Here is a 14,807-nt window from a genome sequence, read left to right as displayed (position 1 = left end):
GTTTCGGTTCTTTCTACAAAACCATCATCATGGGTCTGATGATGGTTTTGTAGAAAGAACCGAAACCGGTTACCTATATGATTAAAACATACATGATGTGATCAAGACTGAACCTTATTCAAAATATAATTTATTTATAGTGAACCTTTAACAAACAGCGTTGTGAAACAAATGAGATTCCACATGAAGGTTTCCGTTGTATTTCTCTTTTTTTATTATGTTCTAAAGTTAACTCAGCAACAATGCCTCAGTCGTATTGTACAACTGTTGGTGATCCGTTTTAGAAATGGATCAGGAATACATGTGGTATACAGAACAAAAAACATACTGTAGAAAAGATTACAAACACACAACATAACGTCAGATAAATTCAGAAAAGTATGTATTAGTTTATGTGGGACAGACATGTAAAAATTTCAGAATCAGATATTCTGAACACTCTCCATATTTGTAGCCCCACCTCATTGAAAACAGTCACCATACTAGTGGCGTAGAAACAAACCTCCAGGTCCTAGCACACAGCAACCGTCAGTATTATTTATTAACATCAGAAGAACATTTCCACACTCAAAGAGCTATTACATCGAGAAAAACTTATCGATGACCAAACAGTAGTCTACAACAGATAATTATTCAGCACTATAAGCGAACTATCAAACAACACACATAAACATACACAGACACGCCCACATACAGAAAATATAACTGAACAAAAGCAAACTTCGGTGGGTACAATCGAAAAAAAAAACAAAGAAACAAATGACGACCAATAGCGTACCTGTACCGTAAATGTGTAGTGAAACGTGCACGTAAGTCACAGCAGTGAAATAACAACAAACGACTACGCGAAAGCGTTTAAGTAAACTCCGATACAGATCCACAGCACAGTCTGTAAATGACATATCGTACCAGATAGGTTTCCAGAATAAAAACGAACTCAATTTTACTGACGCCTATAGGTCTGTTTAAAGATAACAGAAACAAGAACAGCTCATATAGCAGCCAAATACTAATCAAGTACAACTCAGAACAGGTCAACTGTACTAATAATAAGCGTCAAATGTCAGCTTTTTTATCTGGATACACAGTTTTTACACTACTGACCATTAAAATTGCTACACCACGAAGATGACGTGCTACAGATGCGAAATTTAACCGCAAGAAGAAGATGCTGTGATATGCAAATGATTAGCTTTTCAGAGTATTCACACAAGGTTGGCGCCGGTGGCGACACCTACAACGTGCTGACATGAGGAAAGTTTCCAACCGATTTCTCATACACAAACAGCAGTTGACCGGCGTTGCCTGGTGAAACGTTGTTGTGATGCCTCGTGTAAGGAGGAGAAATGCGTACCATCACGTTTCCGACTTTGATAAAGGTCGGATTGTAGCCTATCGCGATTGCGGTTTATCGTATCGCGACATTGCTGCTCGCGTTGGTCGAGATCCAATGACTGTTAGCAGAATATGGAAACGGTGGGTTCAGGAGGGTAATACGGAACGCCGTGCTGGACCCATCGGCCTCGTATCACTAGCAGTCGAGATGACAGGCATCTTATCTGCGTGGCCGTAACGGATCGTGCAGCCACGTCTCGATCCCTGAGTCAACAGATGGGAACGTTTGCAAGACAACAACCATCTGCAAGAACAGTTCGTCGACGTTTGCAGCAGCATGGACTATCAGCTCGGAGACCATGGCTGCGGTTACCCTTGACGCTGCGTCACAGACAGGGGCACCTGCGATGGTGTGCTCAACGACGAACTTGGGTGCACGAATGGCAAAACGTCATTTTTTCGGATGAATCCAGGTTCTGTTTACAGCATCACAATGGTCGCATCAGTGTTTGGCGATATCGCGGTGAACGCACATTGGAAGCGTGTATTTGTCATCGCCATACTGGCGTATCACCCGGAGTGATGGTATGGGGTGCCATTGGTTACACGTCTCGGTAACCTCTTGTTCGCTTTCAAAAGTTCAAAGTGGTTCAAATGGCTCTGAGCACTATGGGACTTAACTACTGAGGTCATCAGTCCCCTAGAACTTAGTACTACTTAAACCTAACTAACCTAAGGACATCACACACATCCATGCCCGAGGCAACATTCGAACCTGCGACCGTAGCGGTCGCGCGGTTCCGGACTGAAGCGCCTAGAACCGCTGGGCCACTCCGGCCGGCCTTGTTCGTTTTGACGGTACTTTGAACAGTGGACGTTACATTTCAGATGTGTTACGACCCGTGGCTCTACCCTTCATTCGATCCCTGCGAAACCCTACATTTCAGCAGGATAATGCACGACCGCATGTTGCAGGTCCTGTACGGGCCTTTCTGGATACAAAAAATGTTCGACTGCTGCCCTGGCAAGCACATTCTCAAGATCTCTCACCAATTGAAAACGTCTGGTCAATGGTGGCCGAGCAACTGGCTCGTCACGATACGCCAGTCACTACTCTTGGTGAACTGTGCTATCGTGTTGAAGCTGCATGGGCAACTGTACCTGTACACGCCATCCAAGCTCTGTTTGACTCAACGCCCAGGCGTATCACGGCCATTATTGCGGCCAGAGGCGGTTGTTCTGGGTACTGCTTTCTCAGGATCTGTGCACCCAAATTGCGTTAAAATGTAATCACATGTCAGTTCTAGTATAATATATTTGTCCAATGAATACCCGTTTATCATCTGCATTTCGTCTTGGTGTAGTAATTTTAATGGCCAGCCGTGTACATTTGCTCCAGTTGAAAGTTATGGTGTTTTTGTGTGTGTCCTATTCCTCTGTAACTATAATGGTTATCCTGTTTTGTTTATGAATGAGATGCTAGAAACCCACCAGAGACGTCATAGTGACTGTTTTTGGTGCTCCATTTCATGACCAGTGGTCGGATCACAGAGTCTTTTGAAAGCAGTTAGATTGCTAGGCATTACCAGGGCATTGACTAGTGGCATAGGAATATTGACCCTGTATATCAGTTTAACCATTTATTTGGCACACGCACAAATATTGTGAAGAAAATGTATTAATTTACCTTAATTAGATGTATATGGTCATGTGAACAATTTTACGTACATTGATCAGCTAGAACGTTATGGCCACCTACCTGATACCCGGCATTTCCACCTTTGGCACGAATAACAGCGACGCGTCGTGGCATGGAAGCAATGAGGTGCTAGTAGGTCGCTGGAGGGAGTTGACACCGTGTCTGCACACACAAGTCACCTAATTCCCGTAAATTTCCGGGAGTGGGGCAATGAGCTCTGACGCCACGTTCAAGCACATCCGAGATGTGTTCGATCGGGTTCAGATCTGGCGAGCTGGGGGGTCCAGCTCATCAACTGGAACTCGGCACTGTGTTCCCGCAACCACTCCATCACACTCTTAGCCTTGTGACATGGCGCAGTATCTTGTTGAAAAATGCCACTATCGTCGGGAAAAGTGATTGTCATGAAAGGGCGTACGTGTTTTGCAACCAGTGTACGACACACCTTGACCTCCATGTTGCCTTGTACGAGCTCCACTGGATCCATAGTTGCCCACGTGAATGTTCCCCAAAGCATAATGGAGCCGCCGTCAGCTTGTTTCCATCCCGCAGTACAGGTGTCAAGGAGCTGTTCCACCGAAATGGGTCATCGGTTGCAGAGTGCTCGGTGCACTGTGTGTTCAGACGCGGTTGTACTCTGCCCAGCATTGAAGTCTGATGTTAAATCCTCCACAGCTCGCCGCCTGTCCTGTTTTACCAGTCTGCCCAGCCTACGACGTCCGACTTCTATAATAAGGAGTGGGCGCCCAATCCCTCGATATCTTCAGTTGGTTTCGCCACGTGTTGAAGACACTCACCGGGACACTCGTCGAACACCCGACAAGTCGTGGATTTTCCAAAATGCTAGTGCCGAGCCTCCGGCCCATTAGACTCTGACATCGGTCAAACTCAAATAGATCGCGCGCCTTTCCCATTCTACACACCGACAGCACATTCACTGGTACTTCATGCATCGTGCGTGTGTCTGATTGGCACTCATTCCTCACCAGGTGACGCTGCTACCACCTGGACGGGTTTATATCGATAGTAGGTCGATGACCATAATGTTCTGGCTGGTTAGTGTACATTGTTTCAAGACACAGTATGTTACCTTTCAGTATCACCGTCCATAAAAGGCGCATGGGTGCTAAAATAAAAATACTACACTGTTGTTCCTGCAGCTGAAAAATGACTACATTTTGCGCCGTTGCATCGGAAATGTTTGAAAGCGTTATTCCATTTTGGTTCAAAGCACTGAACTATTCCATATTTTCCGCATTTTATAGTCGACAATAGCCGAGGCCAAAGTCTACATCTTCGCTTTGGGCCCATACTGTGGGCAGTGACTAAAACTGTCAGATCGTACATTACTCACAGGCAGAGGAGCTGCTTTTTACTTCTTCTTCTGCTTTTGCCCATCGTACACTAAAAGCAAGACTTCCTCTTCCCAGAAAAGATAAGTACATTTGCAATGTCCCAGATAAGAATTCGCTAACACATTTGTGTGATAACTCACCCTCTTTCTGTCTACAAGCAGTTTTCGTTGCACAAAAAACAAAAAAACAAAAAAAAAAACAGCTCCACAAAATCGAAATAAATTGCTGCACTGGTAACCAATGTTCACATAACGTTGAACGATGTCTGCTTAAAGATGCACAATATTCACAAATTTTTCATTAGAGACCACAGAATATCGCTGTATACGAGTATGAGAGCCTAAGTATTGCTTTCAAACACCATTAGCTATCCAAGGACGAAATCTGAAACCTGTTGCAGGAAACAACTTTAATGTTGTTTGAGAGCAACACTGCCAATCAAAGGGTTAAAACGAAGCGGGCGACCGTTATTTAGACTGATTGTATATTTACGGCACCGCAGAAAATTAATCCAGGTCTGCCAACAAACGTTTCAGAGAACGTCTACGGAGCAATGCGTCGTGTAATTTGTCTCACGCGCTTCTCATTGCGAAATGTGTATGGATTTCTGCCGCTGCTGTTAGTTTCTATTCTCCCGACGCTACGAAAACTCCGAAGACGGACGAGAAGGAACGCTTCAGTTGACATACTGAAAGCAGAATATTTTCCATTCATTTTGGAGAATAATGAATAGTTACTAATATTTTTATGGTAAACTAGTTTAGTATACAGACGATGCTTCATTTCATCCCAAAAGTGTTTGATGAAGTCTAGATTCGGGCTTTGAGCAGGGTAGTCTCTTAAATGTACCTCATTTTCGTATTTGTACGTGTCCATATTCATTATCGCGACTCAGTCCTTATTTTGTGTGCACTAGCGTGATCATGATGATATGAAGAGTGAACGTGGAAAACTTTCTAACGACCTTTTTTTCAGCCGGCCGGTGTGGCCGTGCGGTTGTAGGCGCTTCAGTCTGGAACCGCGTGACCGCTACAGTCGCAGGTTCGAATCCTGCCTCGGGCGTGGATGTGTGTGATGTCCTTAGGTTAGTTAGGTTTAAGTAGTTCAAAGTTCTAGGGGACTGATGACCACAGATGTTAAGTCCCATAGTGCTCAGAGCCATTTGAACCATTTTTTCACAAAACGTTTTCAGTGCTGTTGTGTTCTCAGTACGCTGCTGCATGTCCATAGACATGACCCAGGTGCTAAGGTACGGAGAAAATCTTTCAAACATGCGTTACCAGATGGCGCATGGTCTTTGTGACGCTGTGCTTCCCTCTGAAGTTTCAAAATCTAAAAGATATGAAAAGTGTTTTTGTTGACTACAGTTCTACTAGTTGGAAACCTAAATCTGGATGGCCGGATAGGGATTTGAACCGCCATCCTCCCACATACCGATTCCGTCGCTTTTTATCTTCATTCTTCGTTTTTTTCCATGGTTCATCGATTCATATAAAAACAGTAACACTAACAGTTGCATAAAGAACAAAAATTATCACTTCAGCGCTACAGTTCGCCACGAGTTTACGTAGATGCATATACTGGGGGGGGGGGGGGGGGTGGTTCATAGTTTGTTTTGTTCCTTCCTTCACCCCACCTCCTCCTTTCACACACACACAAATATTATTTACCGTCACCCACACTTTGAAAGTTGGCTGTTAGATTTGCAACTTTCAGAATTTAAGCATTTGGCGTAATACTTACCGCAGGTTTACTGATAAGATAGAATTCAGAACCTACTTATCGATTCTGGCCAGCGTAGCTTGTCTTTGAGTCAGTCTGCACGGTGTTCAGGAAAATCTCTTTGAGTTCCGGCTTAGAATACCAATCAGTTCAAGCTAGCCTAGGTGCAAATTCTGGGTACGGTGTTTGAACACACACTCTGTGTTCAGGCGTGCTTAGCGGAAGATCTCGTTTTTTAGTCTCATGGGGCAATTGGCTGTTTGTGGCAAGACAGGGTGGTAAGGAGTAGTTCAAAAATGTTCAAATGTGTGTGAAGTCCTATGGGACCAAACTGCTGAGATCATCGGTCCCTAGTCTTACACACTACTTAAACTAACTTATGCTAAGAACAACACATACACCCATGCCCGAGGGAGGACTCAAACCTCCGGCGGGAGCGGGTAAGGTGTAGTTTGACGGTGTGAAAGTAAAGCACATTTGTAGTATGAGTTTTATATTCGTTCACAGAAATCGTGTAGATCATGCGTTGGCTAGCATCGCGTGGTCGAAAGTGGAGAATTTCACCGAAACACTTATGAGTTAGAAGTGTGTTTTCCACTTGGAGATCTGATCTCTGTACTTTTGTGAAGAGAGTATGTTTTGGTGTTCGGTTCAGAATCTGTTTGCTGTTACTTCTTCCGATTGGTACAACATTTAATTTCGTCACACTCCCTACCAATGAATTTTTGTGAATGTTTTGCGAAATGTATAGACTTTGCTTCGTCTGATTATCTCCCATGTTGGAACACTGAGTGCCACACGTTTTCTGTGCATTAATTTATTAATGTTACTCCTACTATCACAGTTTAAATACTTTTGGTACTTTTCGAGAAAATTATATGTTCAAACTTCCTTTTACATCACTTTTCCCTTGCCATAACGTTTTTATTTAGACGGGGTCATACCGACTAACATTTAGCAGTAAGCATACAGTCATTTGATGTGGAGCGTACCGTTTGCCTCCAGTAATCGTAGAATTATTCTAGAATTCTTACTATTAAGATCAAATCTAGAGTCAATCATTGTGAACATTATACTTCGCGTTGCTATGCATGACTTTTCAGCAGACACAGTCGGCAGAATCGCAGTTCTTCGTTCTATAGATAGAGTGATTATCTGATTTCATTTATTTGTGTGCTGTTATAACAGACTGGTTTACATTCCCATTGAACGCCACGGGGCTATTAGTCACAAAATGAGATGTCGTTACAACTACGCAGGTTCACGAAAAATTCAGTTTTCTTTACTGTGCCCACTGTAAATCGTTCCGTAAAGTAAGCTTCACTGTCTATGTAATATTCTATAAATTTTTCAGTCAGTTTGTGTTACTACTCATAGTCTGATTCATGGATCTAAACGTTGTATATGGGAAGATATTTCTTTTATATTCTGCGAATGTTATGACTTACTTTCATGCGTAATTCGTTTTAAAAACCTAGCAGGAACGCGACAACATTTAACGTACCACAGATGCTTTCAGTTTAATAATAATATTAACAAATATAGTCATAATAATAATAAAAAATACATATAATGTTTTAGTCAAAGTCGACCCAGATGCAGGGAATGAGCGTAGACGAGCAGATGCAAGAATCCTAAATCATCTTTGTAGGCAAAATTGTAGTGGAGTTGGTCTGCCGTAGCCTTTCTCCGACCTGTTATGAAGTGTCAAGCGTACATCTGTGTCGTGTGGATGACTGATGAGTGTTCGTAGAGTGTACTGATGGGTTTATGTTATGGATGAAGGGAAGGGAGAGGGTGAAACTCGATGCTGGCAGATAGCATACTCCTCTCAGATAGCACAGAGGAGACCGCCACAATTTTAACGTCCCCATCCGATGGATGGTATATTTTTCTTCATAAGTAAGAGAGCGTGTTCGATGAATTTTGCACAGTATACAAACCATACTTACAGGTGTCTGAAACTCTAGAATCTATTTAATTTATGAAAAAATGAACGAGCTGTTACGTTTTAAACTTTATGTTTAGAAAAAAATCAAATTTTGTAGTTAATTATCTCAATTTTTACCACAGTTTTTAATAGATTTGGAAAATTCTAGAGTTTCATACACCTGTAAGTATGGTTTGTATGCTGTGCAAAATTCATCAAAGAATCTCTCTTACTTGTGAAGAAAAATGTACCTATAGCACCAAATGCAGCCAATAGTAAGCGAAAAAAAATGATGAAATTTTACATGTAAAAAAATTTATTTTGTTATGTTTTTGAACTTCCACTGCTATGAGTGTGAATCCCGAATCCTTCCTGGTCATTCTGACAAAGTTTTATGAATTTATTTGTAAAAGTATAGACAGTAGAAAATAAAATGTCCTATGGTGCCTCTCCTGCTCCAAGTCGGCCCGTTTGACGTCCTACCCCCCCTTAAGCAAGAACGACGCGACTGCAAGAGGAGCTGTATACCAAAAATTTGAAGAAATTTTTTATTTCATAACGAAAACCAATAACACGCAATATTATTAAAATAATATAAGCGACATTAATGAAAAAAGTGCGTCCTACTCGCTCAGCATGGATTTACAGCGTTGTTGGATTGGATTGGATTGATTTGGAGGAAAAGACCAAACAGCAACGTCATCGGTCTCGTCGGATTAGGTAAGGATGGGGAAGGAAGTCGACCGTGCCCTGTGAAAGGAACCACCCTGGCATTCGCCTGAAGCGATTTAGGGAAATCACGGAAAGCCTAAATCAGGATGGCCAGATGCGGGATTGAACCGTCGTCCTCCCGAATGTGATTCCAATGTGCTAACCACTGCGCCACCTCACTCGGTCACAGCGTTGTTCCAACAGGAGGGTGGAAAATATCTATTTTATTTCGTCACGCGCCTTTCATCCGTTCACGGATACACTTTCTGTGTGTAAACGACCAAGAAAGACTATGTATTGTACGAAGCCACATGGTCCAATTAACGCAGTGCTTAAAGAATTGTTAAGGTAGATCGATCATCAACAAATAATCATGTAAAATTCATGTACATGATAGCAGTGTTACTCCAACTTATCACTTCAGGAAGGAACAGAACCGTGAAGGTCGAAGGAAGACGGGAACTGACGCGCAAAATCTAGATAGGCGCCGATGACCGCGCTGTTTGGCGTCCAAAAACCAAGTCCGTCGTAACATCCGTGAGGTGTAAGAGGATTTAATGATGTGACGTTGGCAGCAAATTTCACCAAATTATGCCCTAGGCCATCGTGGACGTGTCACACAATGGGAAGGTCGACACACCTCATCTTAGCCACATGTCACCCCTTCTTTTGACGCATCTGCAATGGAGGTCATAACCGCATTACCCAGTGATAAAATCACGCGATTTCCTTAAGAGTGGCAGAGGAAAACATTTCAGACCAACCACCGCTCAGAATTGACACGAAAATCCCTCAGGAGCTGGCATAAAGAGCATCAATGAAACCATTCCTACCCTTGGGGTGATGATTCACATACATTTCGTGGTCTAAACGACAGTTCAGCGTTCGATGAGCAATAGGACGACGTTCTTGACAACGTTCGACACTGCTGACATTTCCGGACGGTTCAACCCTACTGCCGGCCGGAGTGGCCGTGCGGTTCTGGGCGCTGCAGTCTGGAGCCGAGCGACCGCTACGGTCGGAGGTTCGAATCCTACCTCGAGCATGGATGTGTGTGATGTCCTTAGGTTAGTTAGGTTTAATTAGTTCTAAGTTCTAGGCGACTGATGACCTCGGAAGTTAAGTCGCATAGTGTTCAGAACCATTTTTTCAACCCTACTCTAAAGACGTTGTGGGGCTACAGCCCCATTGAACGTAATCTGACCCCCTTGGAGTATAGTGGGGATCGCAATTTTTGTTCTGGTATACAAGGTGGAACCACTAGGGACCATTGAAAACCATTCGACGAAATTAGAATGCGATCCGAAGCAGTAAATGCTTTTCCAGCTCTCCTATGTCGCTTCCTCCAGTCATGTAATCACAAACGAATGTAACATTGACATGTGCGTGAATAAAAAGCAAAGGGTTCCTCTAAGCCCGCCCAGTTCAGTACACCGTCGGTGCCACCCATAACACCTTTGTTGAGCACGTTAAAAATGTACATGTCAGAGTCTTCGACATCCATTCAGCTGACTGGTGCCTCACAGCTGCTCTAGCATCTGAGGGCAGGCAACCCCACCCAAAGAGAGTCGAAGAGGTCTACCGCCTGAGGACAGGCGTCCACTTCGACACCCCTTAGGTGGGGTTGCCTGCCTCAGTTAGTCGTAGCAAAAACCTATTTTCCGTACAAAACAAGGCTTAAGTCGTGACTGGAACCCACTGAATAATATAGAGTATAATATCGAGAGTTTGAGAAATTACTCAACTAAGTTCTTGTACCAGATGAAACTAGCTACATAATTTGGCTGAATAACAGAAGGATCGGAAACTAAAATGTACGAAAGCCTGAAAACAAGCATACATGAAGCTGCAAATGAAGCTATAGGAGGAAAAAATAGTTTCCGAAAGATATAGGGAAGATACACCGTGGTGGAGTTAAGGCATAGGAAAGATTGTAGATGAGAAGAAAGCTGCTTATGAGAAACGGTTATTTTCACAAAACACTGTATATAGATTAAATTATAATTACACATGGAGAAGGGTACAGAAAGGAGTAACAAAGACTAAGAAAAGTAGTGAGAAGAGACATGCCAACTTACAATCCAGAAAGTATGCAACACAAAAGTAAATAAAGCATGGAGGGTAACCATAGGAATGTCATCGCAACATAAAGACGTAGTAGAAATGATTCTTATCTCCATAGAGGAGTGGAAAACCTATTACAAAAATCCGCTGACGAAATATAAGGCAGAATTCACGGCCGAACTAGTAGACTCAGCAGATGTAAGTAAGGATCTCCAAGAAATGAAAAGTGGGAATGTTCCAGAAAGTATACCTGTGAAACTCTTAAAGGAAGGCCCGACAGCAATTTTAGAAATTCTGGCAGAAATATTTCATAGATGTTAAAAAAGTTATTTCATCCATATTTATATACATTATAATACTTCTGCATTACAATGTTTATAAATGAAGGCAATAAAATACTTATTTAGCTTACTTATAATTTGCATATTTCTTAAGCCATTCTTTTGGCAGAAATTTGCACGAATGTTCACATAGGAGGAGTAACATTCAATGTAATAAATTATTTCAAATGTTTTCTCTGCCAATGTGTAACTTGTTAAGACATTTAAAATTTGTGGGTATATAATTCTTCATTATAACTTTGGAAATACGATTATGACAGTAATGTGAAAACAGTCACTAATTACACTTCTGGAAAAAATTGATGTGACAGGAAGGTTATCATTGCAGGACTACATGATAACAAATTCAGACCAAATGAAACGCACATGTTACAATAAAGGGTGCCAAACATTCGCATCAATACACAGTGTACCCCCCTCTAGCGGCAATGCAGGCTTGTATTATCACATGCAAATGATCATAAATGTGCTGAATGACATTCTGCAATAGACTGTCCCAAACATCTTGTACCCTTTGTTATGCAATAGTTCTTGCAGGCTCTGGAGGACGAGTAAGTTTCCTCATCACCATGTCCCACATGTATTGTATTGGCGAGAGATCTGGTGCTGTTGTTGGCAAGGGCACTTGTTATACATCATGAAGAATACGTTGCCCGCAGCAGCCTTATGTGGACGTGCATTGTCCTGGTGAAAATGCGCATCGCCTTCCTGTCGAGATGGCTGTAGCACACGGATAACAACCTGTGCGATGTAGCAGGCACTAGTTACAGTAGGCAGCAGAAACATCAGATATGACCACGAACTGTAACTGATGGCTCCCCACGCCACGACGACTGGGGTCAGACCCGTGTACCGTGGGTGCATGCACTCCGGAATAGGCCACTCACCAGGTCTACACCATAAAGCTGTACGTCTATCACTCGTATAAAGGCAGAACCTACTCTCGTCATTGCAGAGGACAGAGCACCATTTCACATTCCAGTCAACCTTTTCACGACACCAGAGCAGCTGTGCTTGTGGTTGGTGGTGTCGACGTATCGGCGGCTGCCTAGCCAGATGCATATTTGATCTTAGTTCTGTTCCAAGCAGACGGTGTCCAACAGTCCTCAATGACAAAGCAGGTGCAACATGTGCCCGAATTTCCTACTTGGATGGTGTTCGGGTGGCCAGCGCTACTAGAAAAATGCATCGATCTTGACGTGCGTCTGTGCTTCGCAGACATCCAAAGCCTGGTCTACAGGTCTGGGAATGTTCCTCAGACCGCTGTTGAAAGTAGCGACATACCACCGATACAAAGTGCCCAAAATGTGCAGGCAGTTCGTCGATGTGCCTAGCAAGCTTCCCGCAGACTGTAAATGCCACCCTGTTCAAATGGCTTTGATTGTTCAACAGAAGTTCGTACTCGTCGGTAGGGCATATTTGTACCCTAGAATAAACGTTGAAATCACTGTTCACCTCTAAACTCATCACAGGTACTGTCTGCAGAGAAAAAACAAAGGTCTCACAGACAAGCCTCCTGAGCGCCTCCTCATCGCCGGTGACCGTGACAAATGAATGACTAAGTATGCGCATATTACACCTGGTGCCACTCAACACAGTCCTGGGAAGTGCTGCATTTTTTTCCGAGCAGAGTGTTATACGTTTATATAAGAGCCGGTGCCAGGTCAGTTTGACTCAGTTTTGTAGCACATTTTGCGGCAGTTACGAGACAGTTCTGTACCAGTTTTGCGTAATTTTGACATTGTATTTTCTAATGTGACAATGTAGTGTGTACATGAGAAGAAATATGGTGTTTTATTTCTTATTTGGTTAACATACCTGATCATTTACTCATGCAAGAATAAAGGAACATCACGATGAACAAGATAAGTATTTTGAAGTTCTGCATAGAGAAAGGAAAATGAAGATTGTCTGGACGGTCTCTTTCTCACTTTCAAAAATTGACCTGATTTTTTTGTTCTATGACCAGTTCTCAATTTCGTCATTAGATCATACGAATGGCATGGAATTTTCGTATGCTCTGATACAGGGCGGTATACAGCACTATCGTTTACCTCAAAAATTGAACTTTATCTCAGGGGCTGCGGTACTTTTTGATCGCAGTGGTCGCAACACGTTATACGTAAATTCAATGACATCGCCGTAACATCATGAGGAAGTTAACTACTGAACATGAAATAAAAAGCAAACCACAGTTATAACAGAAAGTTGTTGGTTTCTGAAGCCCATGTTTTGAGCGGATAGGAAACTCGCCTGCTTAACCCAGGTACGCTATGTGTAACCCTCGGGTTTGTCACTTCTTACCCCTCTGTTTCGAATGTCGTTAGTTCATAACGAAATATCCACGGGCCGGCCGAAGTGGCCGTGCGGTTAAAGGCGCTGCAGTCTGGAACCGCAAGACCGCTACGGTCGCAGGTTCGAATCCTGCCTCGGGCATGGATGTTTGTGATGTCCTTAGGTTAGTTAGGTTTAACTAGTTCTAAGTTCTAGGGGACTAATGACCTCAGCAGTTGAGTCCCATAGTGCTCAGAGCCATTTGAACCAAATATCCCCGGTAATACGAAGTAGCGAACTGCAGAAAATTAATTAGCATATAAAAAGCTGTCAATGAAACCAAAAGTACCGACCTTTACGTAACTTCAAAGGCGACGACAGCGCAATGTACTTGACAGAATCTCGACTCCGCTGGCTGGGCGTTTATATAGATTGTCGGCGTAGCGGTTAATGTTAAACACGAACTAGCTTATCGAGCAGCTGTCTTTTACTTTCATCCGGCCACGCGGACCTTCTTATCTAGCATTCGCGAGATGCCGCGTGTGGTTTGGCCGTGTGTGTTGATTACGATATCATACATACTCATCTCTAGCTGACAGGCCGATTGCAGCTGCGTCTCGTCTTGTCCAGTAGAGGGCATATCTACTGACTAAGCTACAGGGTCGACTTCACGAGTAGTATTTCCTATCAATATGAACCATAACCTTTGGCTTTTTTAGGTGCACATCACTCCACAATATCTTCCACTGGTATCTCACTAAAAAAGTTACAGCACAATGTTCCCAGAAACATTAACAGATAGAATAGCGATAACGACGGTGACGCTGTTACTACTGCTTGTGACGATTATCGAGTCGGGGAAGATAACTGTGATCTAGCGAAATCCGCACACGAGAATAAATCATGAAGAAAAACACACAATGGCGAGAAACTTCTCGCAAAGACCAATCTGTGGGGCAGGTAACTGTTTCTACATCTGCATTTCGCAAGCCATCGTGCGGAGAGTGCATAATGTCCCAGATTTAGTTCCCCATATTTGTTCCATTGGAGAATGGAATGCAGGAGCAAAGGTTGTCGAAACTCCTCTACACGATCCCAGTTTCTCTGATTTTCTCGTCTTGGTTATTAGGCGAGATGTATGTTGGAGAGGATGTGACCAGTATGTTTGTGCCGTGACTCATTTTGGAAAGTGGGTTCTCTGAATTCTGTGGGTAAGCTCCTCGCAGTGCACGATGCCTGTCTTCTAGACTCTGGCATTGCAGTTTGCTGAGCATTATCCTACACTTTCACACTGATTAAATAGTCTGTGATACATCGCACAGCTCTTCTTTGAATCTTCTCTGTCTCCTCCGGTAATCCAACATACAGTATTTAGA

At 43.1% G+C, this 14,807-nt stretch overlaps 1 protein-coding gene across 1 annotated transcript in view; it reads right to left on the bottom strand.

The window, feature by feature from the left end:
* LOC126469567 (DNA damage-regulated autophagy modulator protein 2-like) overlaps positions 1–13,913 on the bottom strand; it is a 216,388-nt gene extending 202,475 nt beyond the window's left edge. Inside the window, exon 1 of the mRNA XM_050096686.1 lies at positions 13,785–13,913. The gene's annotated coding sequence lies outside the window, so the exon portion shown is untranslated. The remainder of the gene's footprint in view (positions 1–13,784) is intronic.
* Positions 13,914–14,807: the final 894 nt, after the last annotated feature.

This window comes from Schistocerca serialis, chromosome 3 (genome assembly GCF_023864345.2).
Source record: "Schistocerca serialis cubense isolate TAMUIC-IGC-003099 chromosome 3, iqSchSeri2.2, whole genome shotgun sequence".
Lineage (NCBI taxonomy): Eukaryota > Metazoa > Arthropoda > Insecta > Orthoptera > Acrididae > Schistocerca > Schistocerca serialis.
The sequence above is the reverse complement of the archived record's forward strand: the minus strand, read 5'-3'. Positions and strand labels throughout refer to the sequence as shown.